Below are 18346 nucleotides of genomic sequence, written 5' to 3'. Positions count from 1 at the left end.
CTTGATCTCGTGGAGCTTACATTCCAGTGGAGAGAGACAAACAAGAACTCTAGAAGCCCAGGAGGTCTTCAGAGGTGGAAAGGGCAGGAGGGACATCGCCTCTCTCACCGGCAGTATTACCAGCTCCACTCACTGCCTGGATGCTGGAAGCAGAATGGGGAGTCCTCCCTCTAGTGGTTCCCTGGGCAGCGCCGTCAGCAAAGCCAGGGCACCAGGAGGACACAGAGATACTGTCACCCTGGCTGTGCCCACCTGCTGACACCTGGGAAACATTAGTCACACTCATTTAGAAAAAAAATAAATCATCTAGGCTATCCATCAGGTGCAAACAGTGTTATTTTTAGATGGTAATCTTAAGAGATGATTTAGTTTCTTCTAAATCTTCTAATAGTATTGTTATTACAATGTGTTACTTTTGCAAAAAAGAAAGAGACTTTTTTAAAAAAATGAGAGGTTTGGGAGTTCCTGCTGTGGCACAGTGGAAACAAATCCAACTAGTATCCCTGAGGATTCGGGTTTGATCCCCAGCCTCGCTCAGTAGGTCGGGGATATGGCTTTGGTATAGGTCACAGACATGGCTTGGGTCCCACGTTGCTGTGGCTGTGGTGTAGGCTGGCAGCTATAGCTCCGATTTGACCCCTAGCCTGGGAACTTCTATATGCTGCAGATGAGGCCCTCAAAAGCAAAAAAAAAAAAAGAGAGCGAGAGAGACAGGATTGGCCCAGATAAATCAAATGAATAAAGAATATATTTGGACAGAGAGGCAGGGACCAGATCTCAGGGTGATGAATAACATCCTGCCAAGCCGTGTTATGTTTATGGTTTACAAAGCAATTTCACAACAAATACCTCCTTCAGCCATCTCAAGACTTTCTCAAGGTTATATAGAAAATAAACTTTAGTACAGGAAAATACCTGACCCTGGAGACCCTGACTTCAAGGCTGATGTGTTTTCTTTTTTCTTCTTTTTTTTTTTTGTTTGGGTAAAGTTTTCTTGGAAAACATCTATTTCATTCATTTATGTAGAGTCTGTGGCTGTTTTCATGCTATAGTGAGAGTTGAGTCATGGAGACAGAGACCACATGACTGCAAAATCTGAAATATTTTACTCCTTTTTTTTTTTAGGGCCAATATATTTTCTGTTATTCCCCCTGCCCTTCTGTAACTGACCTCAGTTCTCTTTCAACTGAAGTCCCCCTAAAGCTGCTGAGCATCCGCGCCCCTGCCTCTCCCTCCCCCGGCCCCCGCCGCCCCCATTTGCCTCTCCCGCAGTGACCAAGCTCATTGACTCACAGGTGCATGTGTGAAACTACAGTCCTTCCCGAGGCCCTACCAGGTCCTAGACTTCATATTGAACTGGGTCTCAGGATACAGGACAGAGCCAAAAAGATCTCCCACTGCAGGAGAGAGGTTTTAACAAATTAGTGAATATACGCTGCAGGTCACGGGTCACTAAGGTGAAATAAAAGTGAAGAGGGTTATGCAAATGCCTAGCATCAGAGGGAGCTATTTGCATCCAGGCACTGGTCCTTCCTCCACATGGAGTGGTATATTGTCCCCAAGTCCCCAAGGTAAGTGGGGCAGATGTCCTTGTTGGAGGCCGAGATTACAAGGCGGCAGTTCTCAAAGGGTGTGTGTTCTGGGTGGAGAGGCAGCGCGGGAAGCCAGATGAAAACTTAACTAAGGACATCGCGTGCATTCACGGTGATGAAACAGCCCCTGAAACCCTTTTCTGGAATAAAGTGGCGCTTACCAAGCACATCACCAGGGATGTCGCAAGTCAGTTCGTGACTGTCACTGGGAGAAGTCACAGAAAGAAGGGGCACGGCCGTACGGAAAACCAGCAGCTCGCGATGCAAGCCGGGGGCCTCCGTGTGGAGGTGAGGGTGCGGCCATTCGGCACCACAGGACCCGAGAGGTGGGATGGGACTGGAGGAAGTGACATGGAAGAAAGGCTTCGGGGCAGGAGGTGGCATTGAAAGGGCCCTCGAGGAGGGAATGGGATTTGGGTGTTCTCCCAGGTCATCCCGTTTAGCAAGGCCACGAGGATGCCCGGGAGGCTGCAGCACTTTTTCCTCCAGGCTCTGGTTGCCTGGCTTCCGGCCTCTCATACTTCCTGGCTCCTCTGTCATATCAGAGGGTTTCTAAGTGTCTCTCCAACTCTGCTCCGCAGAGCCAGGCCACCCAAGGCTGAGCATAAAGGTAATTTCACACAGGGCAAGCTGGCAAAGGCCGAGAACGCCTGGCTAATTAGCTCACTTGCATGTCAGGTTCTACTGCGATCCGTCCACGGGAGAAGCGCAAACCTGCCAGGGCCTGGGACCCACCGGGAGCAGATCATTCGCATCAAGTACCCCGTTTGCTGTCTGATATTTCAGGCGCCTCTGCGGTGACATGGGCTGCAGTGAACGGCCACACCATTGACTCAGTGATGGCAATAGGAATGACCACGCTGTAACGACAGCAAACTCATATGGTGCTTGTGGACTTTCGTAAACTAGGCCAAGGCGCACCCATCAGCTCTGTAACAGGAGGGTTCTGAGTGGCTTCCCGAGCTGTGCAGTCTTAATGAGTAAGAAGAACATGCCTGCAGTTACTGCTCCCGGACAGTGGCTGGGGGAGGGCTGGGCCCATGGTGCCAGGCGACCCCCAGCACCCCTCCATCGGACATTGAGTCACCCACAGGGACAGCTTCATCTGCTAAGCAGCGTGGCCTGTCAGCAGAGGAAGAGAGTCTTCAGTGGAGGCCTGGAGAAGCTGGGTTCTCCTGCGATCTCATCCGCTTTCTCTCTGTTTTAAGGAGGTGAGGCTCTGTCTTTAGGAAGCCCTGAGTTTGAGCCCTGGGTGTGCGCTTCCTACTTGTGTGACCCTCAGCAAGTTCCTAACTTCTCTGAGCCCCTTTCCTCCCCTGCTCAGCTTGGACAGTATCAGGACCTCCCTTCCGAAGCTGGTGAAGCTGGCGTGAAGAAAATAAGATGCAGACGCACGCCAAGGGCTGAGCCTGGGGCTTGCCCTACACTTAGTGCTCAGTAAGTACTAGTTATATCATTGCCTGCGCTATTACTAGTACTACTGTTACTATTATTACTATTGCTGTTGCTGTTATTACAGACAGGACAGTTACTGTTACTGTTATTACTGTTGCTGTTATTATTATTATTACTATTATTATAGACAGGACAGTTATTGTTACTATTATTACTGTTGCTGTTATTATTATTATACTATTATTATTATAGGCAGAACAGTTACTGCTACCATTATTACGGTTACTGCTATTATTATTATTACTACAGACAGGACAGTTACTTTACTATTATTACTGTTACTATTATTACTATTATAAGTATTACAGACAGGACAGCTCCTTGTCATTTCTTCGCCTGAACCCACAGACCAGGGTAGAACCCTGGGGTGCGGGCATCTCCCTTTCTGGGTGGAATCAGCAGCAGGGTCAGAGCAGCCTGGGAGGGGCCACCCTTGCTGGGGTGGCAGCAGGGCCATCCGTGAAGCTGCGGCAGATGGCAGACTTTTGCTCCCGAGCCCCAGAACCACCCTGTCCAACACAATGGCCACAAGCCACTGGAGGCTGTCCTGCACTTGAAATGTGGCTGGTCCAAAATGAGACGCACTGTAAGAATAACCTAGTTCCCCAAAGAGGGATGAGCAATGTCTCCTTGATAAAGTTGTAGGTGGGCTACCTGCTGAGATGATAATCTTGGGGTACAGCAGGTTAAATCAAAGGTTAATGAAGCTGATTTCGCCGGCTTCCTTTCCTCCCTCTGCGGTGGCAGATGGAATGTGAGAAAGCATATATGCTCACAAACCCCTCTGCTGACAGCCTGGTCTGGAATGTGAGCTCTGGTCACTGCAGCGTCCCTGCCCCCCAGACAGGCCCTGACTGTGTGGGCACAGGGAGCTGTGAGGCCTGGAGGGGAGCTTCCAGAGCCAGAGGTCATGCTTGAGGAGGTGGGGACGGGGACGGGCCTGGGGCATTTTGGGAGTCGCCTGCATGAGCAAACCGAGTCTGGAAAAAATATAAAAAACTTGTCCCAAGACAGCAGGATTCAAACCAAGTGCATCCCAAACGCATGCTCTTTCTATGAGATCCCTGTACCTTCCATGGCCACGTAGGGCTGAGAGGGAAAACTGGATTTGGGATTTTCTTAGAAAGCATGTCCCCTCCCATCACCTCCAATGTCCTAGCTTCGGACAGGTCACTTGGCCTCCTCACGCCTCAGGCTCCCAAGCTCCTCTTCTGCACCATGTCAACCTCTGGAATCCATCCACTTCACCCCCTTATCCCGGCCTAGAGACAGAGGCTGAGCCTAAATATTTCCACGCTCTTCTCTCCACGCTTTGGCCCCCGAAGAGCCCTTCTGGCTGAGGTTGTCTTCTGATCACCCAAGTCAATACTGTGTTTGTTTAAGGTTCCCTTTGATTCTACTTGGTTTTTGACGCTTTTCATCAGAAGCCAAAACCTTGCAGACTTTTCCCTTGATCTTGTAATGGAATTCCCTTGGAGATATTTAATTCTAGAAAGAGCTTCTGCTCTGCCACATATCTTTGAAAGAAAAAAGACATCTAAATAACAAGCATTCTGCCATATTCAGACACAAACCTCAGAAGGCAAATGAGCTTGTCTCGCCTCTACCTGCTTTTACTGTTCGGTTGCCGTCTCTACCGATGAAGTTCCAACATTTTATTCCAAAGAAGGAAAGTCCTCCGTAACTACCAGCCTCTCATGTTTTCCACGTACGCCTTGAAGGGACCCTGACATTCTGTGAACATTTTCTGCTGCTGTTACTCCCATGAAACCCTCTGGGCGCTCTGCTCCACTCGAACCCCAGCTCAAGTGCCTCCTGAATGTTAATCTAAGCAAGAGTATTTTAGAATCGAAACCAATTTCTCAGAGAAGAAAAATCTCCCCTCTCCCCACCCCCGGTGAAACGCCAACACTATTTTTGATCAGAAGGAATAAAGAAAGATTTGCCAAAATCAACTATGTCATTCCAAAGCAAGAAAGGGCCTCAGTCAAATAAGAGGGATAGAGCTGCTTTCAACTCACCCCGACGTAGGATGTAGCAAACGCTTAATTGCCTACCCTGGTCTCAGCCACTTGCTGAATCATTATAGAGTTTTAGTCCCTTCCCCAGCCACTCAGCAGAGCCAGCAGTGACTGGAGCCAACCAGCAAGCACCAGGACAACAAATGTGCCTCCTCGAAATAATTCTGTGCTGCATCCCAAGGAAAGCGGATTCACCCAGTGGTTCCCTTGAGCTGATGCTTACTGAGGGCCCCCCTGCAAGGTGCTGTGCCAGGTCCCAGGGATGAAAAGTGAGTGACCCATAATCCGTACCCTCAGAGAGCTCACCATCTAATGGAGACAGGTGCATGTTTCCTAGGAAAAGGCGTCATCCACTCCCTGGATGCTCTGGGGGCTCTCTCCACAAGGAGTCCCCTCCTCTTAGAAGCTGCCCTGATCTAAGGGTCCTGCCCATCCTCCCCGCTGTCACCCATTTTTGCTTCCATTTCTGAAAAACTCCTACATTCCTTCCAAATCACCATACCGTATCTACCCTAGAGGCAGAGTATTATTTTCCTGGGGCTGCCTTCTGGTAAAAAAAAAAAAAACTAGATGTCTTCAAACAGCAGAAATGTATTCTCTCACATTCTAGAGGCCAGAAGTCCTTAATCAAGGTGTCCACAGGGCGGGTCGTGTTCTGGGGACTTGGGGAGAAGCCTTTCCTTACTCCTCTGGCGGCGCTTGGCTTGCGGCTCCATCACTCGGGTCTCTGCTTCTGTCTTCACAAGGCCTCCTCCTCTCTGGGTCTCTCCTCCGCGTGCCTCTTGTAAGCACACACGTCATTGAATTTAGGGCCCCCCCTGGATAACTGAGATGGTCTCACCTGGAGCTCTGTCGCTGAATTACATCTGCGAAAACGCTTTTTCTTCTGACGGGCTCCGGGGTTCTGGTGGTTGGGGCACAGACCCCACCACAACCCTCTCTGTGCATCAAAGTCATCCACGGACATTTTCAGACTCCAGATCCCTGGCCTCACTCTGGAGATTCGGTTTCAAGTGATCCTGAGTGAAGCCAAGGTGTGCGATGGGGAGAGGGGTTCTTTTTTTTGTTTGTTTTCTAGAGGTTCCCAGTTTCTGAAGCCCAAGCCTGGAGACAACCCAGGCTCCAGACTTAGAGGATGTCTCATTAAGCAGACAAATGGCAGATAGTAGCTTTCACCAATAGCTCTCTCCTCTGGGATTATTTTCAATGTACTCACAGATCACACCATCATCTATTGTTTTTGAAATGTTGCACCAGGAAGGTCAGAGACCTCGGAGATCCTTCAGTCTGGCAGTGCTCCGCCTTCTGCAATCACCACCTATCTTTATATAACACGTATCTGGAAACGGCCTCTTTAACTGCCTGAAATGAAACTCCTAGAAAAATCACTTGACCCCTATGCATCCTATAGCTCTAACTGGAATACAAAGGAGAAAAGGGGAAGCCATTCCTAACAAAAGAATAGACATTTCAATAAGGAAGAACTCTTGCTTGACTGGCCCGGAACACAGGATGAGGCAGGCAAGACTCACACCTCCTCGAGATGGATAAGATCAGACTTAGCATTCATGTGAGGAGCACAAGGAAATGCAAGAACAGAGGACCACGGATTAGGGTGAGAAGTAAACCCCGGTACCTGTCTGTGTCTCATAACAGGAAGAAAAGAACCTACACTAAGGTAGAGGAGCCCTGCCAGATTAAATCACGAGTGTGGAAGGGGAGAAAACAGGGAAGTGTGTTCTTCTTGTGAAAGGGCTCGGCCTTGTATACAAGTAGAATGTAATATACTTTATTATGCTGAGACGGGACAAAGTAACAGGGAAGACAGGGCTTTGATCTGCAAACTCCACCCACCCCATGGCAGGGGAGGTGGGGCGAGGAAGGGCTCACACTGAGTCTTTAGCATTAACAAAGCCTTGGAAACCAAAGCCTTTTCCTTGAGGCACTGGGGAAAGGAGGCTGGATGGAAAGACGTCATTTGGTAGATCTTTAGTAAGAACATCAGAGTCAGGGTGAAAAATACAGGTAACCCCAAGGAAACAATTATAATATTTGGAATTCCCTGGTGGCTCAGTGAGTTAAGGATCTGCCATTGTCAGTGCTATGGCTCTGGTCACTGCAGTGGCATGGGTTCGATCCCTGGCCTGGGAACTTCCACATGCCTCTGGCATGGACGAATAACAACAATAATAATTGTAATATATATATGTATATATATATGAATATAAACTGTTTCAAAATCACCTTTTTTTTTTTTTTTTTTTTTTTTTTTGCTTTTTAGGGCCACGCTTGCAGCATATAAAAGTTCCCAGGCTGGGGTGAAATCACAGCTACAGCTGCTGGCCTACGCCACAGCCACAGCAATGCCAGATCCGAGCCTCATCTGTGACCTACACCACAGCTCACGGCAATGCTGGATCTTTAACCCACTGAGCAAGGATACTACAAGAACCCACATTCTCATGAATACTACTTGGGGTTCGTTACAGGTGAGCCACAACAGGACCTCCCCCAAGACAGCTTTTATTAAAAGTTCATCGCGATGGTGACATCTCGTGTGTCCCTGCTCCTTTACGGTGTATGGTGTCCCAGGTCTACGTGTCTTAGATGAAGTCTCGAACCTCCTGTTACAAAGGTTCCCTTGCCTTTGCAGTAATTCCAGGTTGTAGGGAAACCCTTTTCGGTTAAGGGCATGTTTGGAAACGCTCTACACACAGAAAGCATGGAGTCGGGAAATTATCCAATCACTTCAAGACTCTGTCTCTATTCCATTTAGGCATCTCTTCCCCAAACGACCATCTCCTAAATTACTGGGCTTTGGACATAACTTCTTTGCAAGGTTTCAGTCCTCCTATGGAAAAGGGAACCCCTGATTTCTATTCAGATTGGGTTGAGTTTGGCAGGACAGGTGACAACTCTTCACCGACAGGGTTGATTTTCACTAGGAAAGTGTCCCTAACCTGCACCCAGTAAACACCAAGGGCAACTCAAAGCCACCCCACACATGCCCAAAATGCCCTCCAGGGCTTCACCCTTCAGAGCACTGTGGTCCTTGGAGTCTGCTGGAAACACAGACTCTTTAGCCTTGGACTAGACCTACTGAATTGGAATGTTCCTGGTAACCAGACTCCCAGCTCTTCACTGACTCTAGGGAGCAGGATCGACCCCATTAGAAATACCAACCACGGCCAACCTCATTCATTTCTCCAGTGAGGAAGCAGCCCCAGAGGGCAGGTCAACTGTGTATTTTGCTCCTCTTTTTAAAAAAGTGAAATATACTATAATATTTATTTATGTATTTATTTTTGCTTTTCAGAGTCGCACCTGCAGCATATGGAAGTTCCAAGGCTAGGGGTCGAATCAGAGCTACAGCTGCCAGCCTACACCACAGCCACGGCAACGCTGGATCTTTAACCCACGGAGTGAGACCAGGGATTGAACCCACATCCTCTGGATACTAGTCGGGTGTGTAACCCCTTGAGCCACAACAGGAACTCCTAATTGAAATATAATTGATTTACAATATTGTGTTAGTTTCAGGTGTACAGCATAATGATTTGGTTATACATATAGCCATGTATATATCTATATTCTTTAAAAAAAATTCTTTTCCATTATAGTGTGTTATGTAGTGTGTGTGAATACAGTTCCCTGTGCTCTACAGTAGATCCTTGTTTATCTCCTCTTCTTGTCACTAAGTTCCTTGAGGACAGGAAGGGCTGGTGTGTTTCTTCTCTAGGATGCCCACACAGCTGTGGCCCTAGAAATGTCTGTGGCCTGTAAATTCCTGCAAGACTCCAAATTTTCCTTTTTTAACCAGAAAGCAACTCCTTCCCTTTGCTCATCCACAGAAGCACAGGCCACAGGCCTGGCCATCACCTGGGCGTGTTTACCCCCATTGTCACATCAGCTTCACCACCAGATCCAGCTGCACCAAAGGTCACAGGGTTTGGATGAGGAGTGACTGGTTCCCTCCCTCTCCCCTGCCTGGAGGCTGCTGTGGTTAGTGTCACACTCAGAGAAAGGATAAACAAAAAGCAACCCCCCCGCCCCCCCGCAGCTATTCTAAGATAGCCACATGCTCATTAGACGCCTGCAAACTTGCTGAGATGAAAGACAGACAGCCACAATAAAATAGACACCTCCCTGTAAGACAAAAAACTCCCCGCAGACCCTCTGCTGAGGTGTGATTTCAAAGGTTCAATTCCGGGACCTATGACCTGTGCCTCCCTGGCCCTGTCCCCTGCCCCCAGGCTGGCAGGCTTAGACCTTCACTAGGGAAGGGAGTTTTCCCCTCTAGTGGAATCCCTGCTTCCAGAATAAGTGCCCCTGGGGGAGGCAGCCTAGCTCAGCTGCTCAGCAAATGACCAGGAGTAAGAACTGCTGAGCCGGGAAGCAGTGAGGGGCAAAGGAGGCTTCCCCTTCCGGCCCCCTCTCAACTCTGTGAGCCCTTCTCAAGAAGCCCACAGCCTCTGGGCTGCAGCCACGGTCAGCATTACCCCGGGCTGTGGGCAGAAGGATGGCTCAACGCCTAAACCCAGAGCGTCCACTTCCGGGCCTGGCTTCCTTCCTCCATCCAGCCGTGGTGGACCCAAGACAGGAAACCACCCACCTTCTTACTCCACAGTGAATGGGTGTCTTTCGTCAAGAAATTCAGGACCCAGCCTGACACATCCACGTATCAGGTAGCACTATAGCTTTCTACCAACAGGTTCCAGTTGTGGCTCATTCATCTTCTCTCCACACCTGGCATGGGGCCTGGCATGCAGAAGTCAATCCACAGAGGTTTGGGGAGGAAAAAGCAAAGGGGGATGCAAAGCCAACCCCTTTGTATGCAATGTGACAAAGCCAACGCCTTCCTATACAATGTGACAGACCCCAAGGGATGAGCCAATGCCTTGATTAAGAGAAACAATAGGGAGGCTCTTCATGTGCCTTCTTTGGGGTTTGTCACCAGCTTGCCCTCTTTCAGGGTTGTTATCTTTGCCATGACCCTGGCCTTGCTCAGTGGGTTAAGGATCTGGCATTGCCGTGGGCTGTGGTGTAGGTCGCAGATGCGGCTTGGATCACCTGTTGCTGTGGCTGTGGTGTTGGCCGGCAGCTATAGCTCTGATTCGACCCCTAGCCTGGGAACCTCCATATGCTGCAGGTGTGGCCCTAAAAAGCCAAAAAAAAGTTCTCAAGCCAGAAATTCTTGGGGTCAGATCCTAGTTCTGTGGTTATAAATCTTGGCCAAGCAACTTGTTTTCTCATCTATAAAACAGGAAGAGGAATAGCATGTCCTTGTGGGGCTCGGGAGAGATGATACCTATAATGGAATAATACTCTGGACTCTCTTGGTCATTTTTACTGCTGGTCTCTGAGCAGCCAAGACAGCCCAAGCAGAGCTAAAGCAACCCGTGAGCAGACTTCCTTCCCTTCTACGCTGAGCTGAGAAGAAGGCCTGGGTGTAACAAGGCAGGGATGCACTCAGGTGCTCAGATGATAACACAGAGGGGCCGACCCATCAGTGCAAATGAAGCTGAATCACAGCCACATGGACTTCTATCCTTCCCTTTCTTCTGGAACGACAGCCTCCTGGCTTTCACGTTCCACTTCAAAGAGACATGCATACGACACTGATTTCCTTCCTTCTTAATCTATTATGAGAAAAGCAGTACCTTCATGGTGCTCAGTGGAGTCAACATTCAGCCTTAATGGAGGAGGCAGGAAGGGAAAGGCCACAGATGGAGGCAGGCTGGTCCCAGCATCAGGGACCTAACCAGCTGTCAGCATACAGTCATTAGAACCCAGGGTTTCCAGTCCTTGGGATGATTCAAAGCTATTTCCAATGTTTAAACATCATATGTATTCAGGTACAGTACAAACGGCAGTTTTATTCACTGCGGCATTACTTGCAATAAGCACCAAATGACTATCAACAGCCCACATCCATCAACAGGGATTGGTTGCATAAAGGATGGTGCATCTATACAATGGAATACTCCCAACCATGCAAAATCTATGGGATGCAGCAAAAGCCATTCTTAGAGGCAAGTTCATAGCAATATGCACAAAGAAATACTATGCCCTGAAAAAAAGAAGGCACGAGCTCTCAGCACGCCAATAGGGAAAGATGGTTAAGATCAATTAAGTGAAAAGAGTGAGGTAAAAAGGTGTGTATAGTGTGTATACTATAATTATGTAAGGAAGAATAGGATGGAGGTAGACTATATATTTGTACTGCCTTGTGCTGACAATAAGAAAGTCTAGAAGGATGTATAAGAAACGAATAAAAGTGGCTGCTGGGGAAGGGGCAGGACAGGCAGATGGAGGCTAGAAGAATTCACTAGATAACTTTCTGCAGTGATTTGATTATTGAACTACGTGAATATAGTCCTTATTCCAAAAATAATGTGAAAATATTGTGAATGCCAGCCTCTGTGAACAACACACTTCCACAGGTACACATGGCCTGTCAGCCTCTGTATTACAACCTCCGCACTAAAGGTCCCAAATGGGGGAGATAGAAAGTCAGCAGTGTGGGCTCCACATTGTACCGGGTTTGGAGACCCACAGGTTGTTCAATATCTGGCACCTGGAAGACCCTCTGGGTGGTCTGGCAGTGAGCTGGTTGGGCCCATCTCACTGCTCCTAGGAGAAGGGGTGCAGCCCTCCAAGGAGGATCTGGGCTTCCTCCACTTCCCTCCCAAGTTAAGAGGGGAACCCAGTTGGACTATTCCCCCCATCAAGCCCTCTCCCCGCTTTCTTATATTTTTTTTATGGCCACACCCATGACCCATGGAAGTTCAAGTCCCTAAGCTGCAGCAGCAACAACGCCAGATCCTTTAACCCCCTGTACCAGCCCAGGGATTGAACCCCTGCCTCCACAGTGACCCAAACTGCTAAAGTTGGAATCTTAACACGTTGCAGAATAGTGAGAACTCGCATTCCCCTCTCGTCCTATAAAAAAGGCAGAGCGATGGGCACAGGAAGTTCCTCCACCTGGCACAGTGCCATGGCCTGTCCAGTGGGCCCAGCTCCACCAACTTCCCTGGAGGATGCCAGAGACCAGAGGACACGGCCCCACTGATTCTTCTCCCTGACCCTCCCGCCTGCACCCCGGGACACAGTAAGTATTCCCAGTAAGTATTCAGTCCTGTGCATGTCCTCATCTTGTCACTGGAATCAGCTCGCTTAGTGTCCTGGGTTGAATTATGCCTTCCACAGAGGCGTGGTGAGGTCCTACCCACCAGGACCTCAGAAGGTGGCCTACTGTTGGCCAATGGAACTTTGAAGAGGGGCTATGGAGGATCAGAGTTTCCTCTGTCATCACTGCGTTCATCTAGCCCAGCCCTCCTGCAGGTGTCTGCTCCCAGCACACGCGCCTCTGAGAGAAGCTGCGATTCTCACCATAAGAAGCCTCGCGTCCAGCCACACGCCTGGGGTCGGGTGGGGGAGGCAGCTCACCTTGGCTGCACTCTGCTGGGGCCCTTCTGGGGCCCTGTCCCTGGTTTGGCCGCCGAGGGCACCTTGTGCAGCTCTCTCTGCAGAAGAGTTGTGGCTGTGCAGAGTGCCAGGTGGAGGCCCTGCTGGGCTTGGAGGAAGGGTGGCAAGTCACCGCTGCCCCACCCTTGACAAGCAGCCCGGTGTCGTGACCATGGCTCCGGGCCAGTGTCCTGAAGGGTAGCTGGGTGCAGAGCAGGACCTGAGGTGGAACAGACAGAAGGAAGGTCTCACTTTGGCTTCAAGTAACTCACTAGAGACCTGAAGGGAGAGGACACCCTGAAAGCCACTACGTTTTTCTCCTGGGACTTCTTTTTTTCCCCTTCTTTCTTTCTTTTTTTTTTTTTTTTTTCTTTCTTTTTTTAAATGAAGTATAGTTGATTTACAAGGTTCTGTTAGTTTCAGGTGCAAAGTGATGCAGTTATACATACACCTGTATCTATTTTTTTTCAGATTCTTTTCCCTTCTAGGTTATTACAAAATAGTGACTAGAGTTCCTCATGCTACACAGTAGGGCCTTGTTGGTTATCTAGTTTACACACAGTAAATATTAATTATATTTGTCTATATTAATTCCAAACTCCTAATTAATCCCTCCCCCACCCTTTCCCCATCAGTAACCACAAGTCTGTTCTCTACAGCTGTGGGTCTATTTCAGTTTTGTATATAAATTCGTTTGCTTTTTTTTTTTTTTTTTAGATTCCATATGTAAGTGAAATCATATGGTATTTGTCTTTCTCTGTCTGGTTTACTTCACTTAGTATGATGACCCTCTGGGACTTTTGAAATAAACTGCCAGCTGGAGTCTGGGTCAGGTTTTGAAGGAACCCCTCTGTTACCTGCCTAAGCAATGTCCATTTTTCCCTTTTTCCTTTCCAACAAGATTCCAACTTTGTTCACCACTCCGGGTTGGTGACCTCAGCCTCAGCTCGGGACCATATCCAGTCAAAGCAAGCATAGGCCCTTGCCAGAGGCTGGGGAGGGCTGGGCTCCAGACCCACCTCTGGTCCTGGGAAAGGAGAGGGGCTTCTGGGAGTGCCTCTGGCAATGTTTTCCTGGCTCTTAAGGGAGATGCATGATCAAGCTTTGTTCTGATATCAGGAAAGTGGCAGGATTAAGCTTTGCTCTTTGGGATGAGATCTCTGGCTTCAGTGCTCGGGATGGACGGGAGGGGGACGAGGCCAGAAGGAGGGGGCCCAGGTCTGTGATGGTTCAGACACACAGCAGAGGCGGCCGTCAGGGGCTGGTGGTGCGGACAGGGGAGAACCAGGGGCAGAATCAAGAGGCAGAGTATGATGACAAGTTGGGCGTGGGATCTGGAGCCCGCAGAGGTCTCAGGATGCCTCCATGGCTTCCAGGTTCAGAGGTTAGGTCAGTGGTGAACTCTTCAGACAGACTGGAAATGTGGGAGGAGGCACAATGGGAAGCAGGAAGGTCAGGGTGTCTGTGGGAGGTCAAGGGCAAGGTGCTTCAGAGTGCGGTGGGAGAGAAGGGACGGGGGTTGTACAGTGAGGTCAGGGCTGCTAGACACACAGGCTGGCACTTCACCAGTTTAATGTGATAGTTGGAGCCACAGGTAAAGGGTAGGGTGGCCACAGACTAGGAGGGGTGAGACTGAGAGCTAAAATCATGCAGGATGCTGGCATTGAACGCACACCCCAAGCAAGACAGCAAAGGAAGTGGAGTTCCCACTGTAGTGCAGTGGGTTAATGATCTGGCTTGTCTCTGTGGAGGCACCAGTTCGATCCCACACCCAGTCCAGGCCCCGAGTGCTAGGTGAAGGGTCTGGCATTGCTGCAGCTTTGGTGTAGGTCACAGCTCCAGCTCAGATTTGATGCCTGGCATAGGAACTGCCATATGCCATGGGGGCAGCTAAAAAAGGAAACAACAACAACAACAACAAAAAACAGCAAAGGAGGCTCAAAGCAGAACTTAGAGAGACAGAAGGAAACAAAGGAAAGAATGTTATCTCAAACCAGAGGATGAGGAAAGTTGGAGAATGTTTAAGGAAATAGAGGGTTGACAACAGTTCCAAATGTAGAGGTGCCAGGTATTACAATGGAAAAGAAACTGAATTTAGCAATGGTAGTTAACTTCACGTAAGACCAGAATGGACGATGAGGAAGTCACAGGCTGCAGAGCTGCAGCAGAGGGTGGAGGCAGAAGCCAGGTTCTTTCGTAGGCTCATTCTCTAAATGTGGGCTTTGTGTTGGGAACACGGTGACCAGCAGATGCCAGTTAACGTGACCCTCACCAGGTAGTGGGGAACTCACACAATGAACAGAAACCACCAAATAGGGATGGGATCCCAACCCAGGTCCATGTTCTGCTTAAGACATGAAGGCATGTAGAATGCTTGCTGGAGGGAACTTAGAGCAGCAAGGCTAACACAGACAGAAGATGCAGGAAAGGAGAGTACTTTTACTTTGGGTCCTATAGGATGAGTAGGAGTGAACCAGGAAAGGGGATGCTCCAGGAGAAGGAACAGCAGGTGCCAACATCCCCAGAGAGAAGGAGCTGTCATTTGCTCAGAACTGGAAGGAAACCAAGGTGGGCAGAATGGTTTAAACCTGGTAGAGAGTGAGTTCCCGTCATGACGCAGTGGTTAACGAATCTGACTAGGAACCATGAGGTTGCGGGTTCGATCCCTGCCCTTGCTCAGTGGGTTAAGGATCCAGCATTGCCGTGAGCTGTGGTGTAGGCCGCAGACGCGGCTTGGATCCTGCGTTGCTGTGGCTCTGGCGTAGGCTGACAGCTGCAGCTCCGATTAGACCCCTAGCCTGGGAAACTCCATATGCCACGGGAGCGGCCCTAGAAAAGGCAAAAAAGACAAAAAAAAAACAAAACAAAACCTGGTAGAGAGCAGCCAGAGATGAGACTGCAAAGGGCCAGGCTAGGAACCTGGGGAGAGCAGTGAAGCCAAGCTTTAATGGCTTTAGGAGACAGGATCTGATTTGCATTTTAAAAGGTGACTTGGGCTCCTTGTAGGGAAGGAATTTAGGAGGGAGGGGGAGGGGAGGCATGGATACACAGAGGCCAGCTAGTGGAATATTGCACTCCAGGCAAGAGGTGGCATGTCCTGACTAGGGTCGGGGCAGGTGAGTAGGTACAGGTGAAGGGATGCCAAAACTCTCTAGAAGTGGAGTCAAGAGGATGGAGGTGCTGGATGTGGCAAACGTGGAAAAGGAGAGGTGGAGGCCAGCTGGATTCAGTGGTCCCCTCTGCATCCATCTTGGACACCCCCAGAGATCAAATGACTCCTTCTCAGAGGAGGTCTCCTAACGCTCTCCTCTTCTGGTTTGGTCACGCTATCGCTGGCGTCATGTCCTCTGGGGGAGGCTGTCAAGAAGAACAACTGTCCTCCCTGAGACACCACATGAACTATTCACAAAATCCATTCAGTAGAGGGCAGGCATCTAGGGCCCAAAAGCCAACCTCCATTGGGTTTCTTTGCCCTCACATTATTTTGTCAATATTAAATCAACATGCTGGACTTCTGTTTCCCACATTATGGCAGGCTAAGTGCTTAGACTGACCCTTCCACTGAAAATCTTGTATGAAAGATAAAAAACAATACTTCTAAAAGCATTGATGAGCTGTCAAGAAAGGAAGGAGTTCACTGGCCAGGGATGTCCTCAGGTAATGGAATGTTCAGAGTTCTGACTTATAATAATGACTATCATGTAATTAAAGAAATTAAAGATGAGCTGGCAAATATGAACATGGAACCAGAAAAACAAACCAAAAAAAGAGAGAGAGTGAGAAATAACCACGAAGATTTGGAAAAAAAAAAAATTGGACAGAAGAGAATTTTTAGAATAAAAACTAAATAACTGAAACTCTAAATTGTGGACAGACTTAGTAGTATATAGATACTGCCTGAGAAAGGAGCAGTGAACTAGAAGTTAGGTCAAAATAAATTAAACAAATGCAGCCTAGAAAGACAAAGACTCAGAAAAGAGTGCTTAAGACACATGAAAAATAGAGGCTCACATATTCTTAAAGGCAGCCAAAGAGAAAAGATGAGTTCCCTTTCAATGATTACAAGGTAGGATGCCTTCCACATGCTAAAAGAAAGTAACCATCATTGGCAAAACCACAACTCAAAAAGATACATGCACCATGTGTTTCAAACCAGCACTATTCACAACAGCCAAGAAATGGAAACAGCCTAAATGTCAAATCAACAGATGAATGGACTCAGAAGATGTGGCACATTTATACAATGGAATACTACTCAGCCATGAAAAATAATGAAATAATGCCTTTTGCAGCAACATGAATGCAACTAGAGATTCTCATACTAAGTGAAGTAAGTCATAACAAGAAGGACAGATACCATATGTTATCACTTACATGTGGAATCTAAAATATGGCACAAATGAACCTATCTGCAAAACAGAAACAGATTCACAGACATGGAGAACAGACCTATGGCTGACAAGGGGGAGGCAGAGGGAGTGAAATGGACTAGGAGTTTGAGGTTAGTAGATGCAAACTACTACATTTAGAATGGATGAGCAGTGAGGTCCTGCTGCATGACACAGGGAACTATATCCAATCCCTTGGGATAAAACATGATGGACGATAACATAAGAAAAGGAATATAGATATATATATGAGTGAGTCACTGTGCTGTATAGAATTTGGCACATTTTCAATCATGTAGAACATTATAAATCAGCTATATTTTAATTAAAGGAAGAAAGTAACTGTTGTCTGAGAATTCTAGGCTCAAAGAAAATATTCTTTAAGAACAAGAGAAATGAAAACATTACAGATAAACAAAACTCTGGTTTGCTACAAGCAGGCCCTCATTAAAGAACATTTTCACAGGAGTATTTCAGACAGGAGGAAAGAGATTCTAGATGGAAGATCTGAGATTAAAGAAGGAAGGAAAAACAAAGACAATGAAAATAGATGTTCTGAGTCTATTGGCGGGGAAATAACACCAGTGGGGAGTCAGACGTATTTATCTCCATATCTTGCTGTCGTTTCTCATTGTCTGGGAAACATGGATCAAGTCAGTCTCTCAGAATCTTCACAGCCTCATCTTCAAAATTCATAAGCAAGCAACCCCAAATATAAAATGCTCCCCAAATAGCTCCTGCATCTAGAAGGTGTAAATAAATGTTAATTTCTTATCACTTCAAAAATTAATAAACAAGCAAGTAAATAAGACATTTGTCTCCAGCTGCTTCAGGTAGAAGATAGAATGCAGGTATTTTTTCACATTGTATGTGTCTGCCCTGCAGAGCTGAGCTTCGATTCTTGCCTTTTCATCTTTTCAGCAGCGAGCCTAAGATCTTTCAAACAAAGGATTTATGACTTCATCTTATACACACTGCATGTGTACACATAAGCCTGGGGATATACCCTGGATTCCAGCTTAACTCACAACTTGAAAATACTTTGTGCTCACAGTTTTAGGAGATGGTAAAATCCACGTTGGTCCATCCAGGGGACAAAATGGCCTGTCCTGCCACCCCTTCCCAGGGATCTTCTGCCAAGTAGGAGGGAGCAGGACAAAGGACCCATTGGTGCAGCCGTTGCAACCCAAGCTCCATGATGACTGACAAACCCCCTCCCCCGACCCCATCCCTAACTTCATTCTCCATTCCATTTACGACAAGAAAGCCAAGCTAAGGAAACTGAGCTTAGTCTACCTTAGAATCTCTGCCTAATTTTCACTTGGCAACACCTTGGTGGTGGGTGGGAGACAGGGTCGGGGAAGGGACAGATAAGCCAGAACCAGTCTCCCCTTGTTGATGTCAGGGAGACAAACAGCACCAG

At 48.0% G+C, this 18346-nt stretch overlaps 1 protein-coding gene and 1 long non-coding RNA gene across 35 annotated transcripts in view; both read right to left on the bottom strand.

The window, feature by feature from the left end:
* The window catches only part of CRACR2A (calcium release activated channel regulator 2A), a 176244-nt gene that overhangs the window by 98954 nt on the left and 58944 nt on the right, over nucleotides 1-18346 (bottom strand). For 18 of the 34 annotated variants that reach the window (XR_014845478.1, XR_014845465.1, XR_014845468.1 and 15 more), the window contains one exon: nucleotides 12518-12755. The exons of 8 other annotated variants lie outside the window; for them this stretch is intronic. The gene's annotated coding sequence lies outside the window, so the exon portion shown is untranslated. Of the gene's footprint in view, nucleotides 1-12460; nucleotides 12756-18346 lie in introns of all 34 variants that reach the window. 8 more of the 34 variants (XR_014845471.1, XR_014845472.1, XR_014845461.1 and 5 more) reach the window with 1 other exon arrangement.
* LOC146403445 (uncharacterized) lies at nucleotides 1136-6681 on the bottom strand. Its single transcript, XR_014845487.1, has 2 exons — nucleotides 3226-6681; nucleotides 1136-3162 (listed from the first exon to the last, which is right to left on the bottom strand). It is a non-coding gene; the product is annotated as an uncharacterized LOC146403445 (long non-coding RNA).

Source organism: Sus scrofa, chromosome 5 (genome assembly GCF_054392235.1).
Source record: "Sus scrofa isolate SSC_HxYL_T2T_F1_AM1 chromosome 5, Sscrofa_HxYL_maternal_Yorkshire_Landrace_v2.0, whole genome shotgun sequence".
Lineage (NCBI taxonomy): Eukaryota > Metazoa > Chordata > Mammalia > Artiodactyla > Suidae > Sus > Sus scrofa.
The sequence above is the reverse complement of the archived record's forward strand: the minus strand, read 5'-3'. Positions and strand labels throughout refer to the sequence as shown.